Raw genomic sequence first — 1,170 nt, 5'->3', positions numbered from 1 at the left:
TTGGCGTACGTCTGACAAAGATAGAAACAGTCAACGCTCGAGTGTCGACCCATTGCAAAGTACTCTCTTATCGTATCCTGCTTGTCGCATGCCACGTCATCAAAGATAAAGATGGAATTCGGAAGCGCCTCACTCGGTGGAATGACATCGCTGTTATTAGAGAATGTAAAGTAGCCGATTTCATCTATAGGTGCTAGTAAATTTTCCAAGTATTTGTATTTCGGCTGTTGAAGCGATTTCGAGTATACGTACACGTTCTCGAAACGTACACCGTGTGGACTTTCTATCAAACTAATCAACACGTTCGTCTTACCACAATTTGAAGGGCCGCAAACGATACCGCGTATAGTAGTCGGCAGCATGTTTCCATGCTTGCGTACTTTTTTCTCCGATATTAGTCTATCATCGAAATTTGATACTTTGATTACTCGCGCTTGTCGCACGAACCGCATGTTTTCTCTTTCGAATCAATTTTGCGAATGATCACGAGGGGGAGACCTATTTATAGAAGTGTCTCGACTCGAAACCGGTCAGTATCAAAAATGTTTCTCCTTCTGTCGGATGAGAGAGACATTCTTGGGCTTACCACCAAACAACTGCAGTATATCCCAAAGATTTTATTACTTCAAAATTTTGGTGATTACGTGGAACGATTGTGGGACAAGCTTCCAGAATATATAAAGGCTGATTCGGAGGTTCGACAATATCGTTCGTGCATGCGACATTACAACCAGCCGTGGCAGCAAACACACATTGACGGTCCACCACCGTTGATAAAAGATTGCGACGTATGTCAGCGAGAATTGTAAAGGTAGCGGCCTCTTAAATCGTGCGATAAACGCGCTTCCCATCGAATTACATATTCCCGGTTATCAGTTTTGCGGGCCGGGAACTCGATTAGAGAAACGATTGGCTAGAGGTGATCGAGGCATCAATCCATTGGATGCGGCGTGTCGTGAACACGACATTGCTTACGCGCGAAGCAACGACCTCGACCAACGTCACATCGCTGATCGCATACTAGCTGCAAGAGCGCAAGAACGCATTACCGCGAGGGATTCGACTCTCGGTGAAAGAGCAGCCGCTACGACTGTTTGGGCGGCAATGAAGGCAAAGACAAAACTCGGCATGGGGATGAAAAAGCCATCGACGACAAAGAGGAGGAAGAAA

Source organism: Camponotus floridanus, unplaced genomic scaffold (genome assembly GCF_003227725.1).
Source record: "Camponotus floridanus strain SB8 unplaced genomic scaffold, Cflo_v7.5 scaffold349, whole genome shotgun sequence".
Classification (NCBI taxonomy): domain Eukaryota; kingdom Metazoa; phylum Arthropoda; class Insecta; order Hymenoptera; family Formicidae; genus Camponotus; species Camponotus floridanus.
This window is presented reverse-complemented; position numbering follows the sequence as displayed.